Source organism: Cynara cardunculus, assembly GCF_001531365.2.
Source record: "Cynara cardunculus var. scolymus isolate 2C chromosome LG 2, CcrdV1, whole genome shotgun sequence".
In the NCBI taxonomy this organism is placed as follows: Eukaryota; Viridiplantae; Streptophyta; class Magnoliopsida; order Asterales; family Asteraceae; genus Cynara; species Cynara cardunculus.
This window is the reverse complement of record NC_037529.1, coordinates 52798640-52799120: the sequence shown is the minus strand read 5'-3', so window position 1 is coordinate 52799120 and position 481 is coordinate 52798640.

Below are 481 nucleotides of genomic sequence, written 5' to 3'. Positions count from 1 at the left end.
TCAGAAAATGGATATTCAAGTTCTACAAAACCATCAAGACAGATCTGCAGTTTGCCGTAGACGACTATCCAGACTCTGCTGTAGACTAATCTTCTGTAATAGATAGGCCTGAGCGACAATTTTGTATTTCTTTCAATTTTATGTAATTCTTTTCAGAGGATGAGTTTTATCTCCTCTTGTAATTCTTTCAATTAGTCATTTCTTGCATTCAATTGTCCTTTTTTACTTTTTCATACTTAGGGGGAGATTGTTAGCACTAATATTTACTTAATGTAAAAGTATGAAAAAGTATTTCTGCAAGTGTTGACAGAAGGGTATCTTCCACAGAAGACAACAGAGGACCATCAACAGAAGTTGTTTGATCGTGCAAGTCAAGAATGACAAAACCTCTGTTGTCTCTCACAGAGGTTCTGGAAAATGGTCCTCTGGAAATAAGAACCTACAAGTCTTCTACAGCAGAGCCTCTGAGGTGGCTCACAGA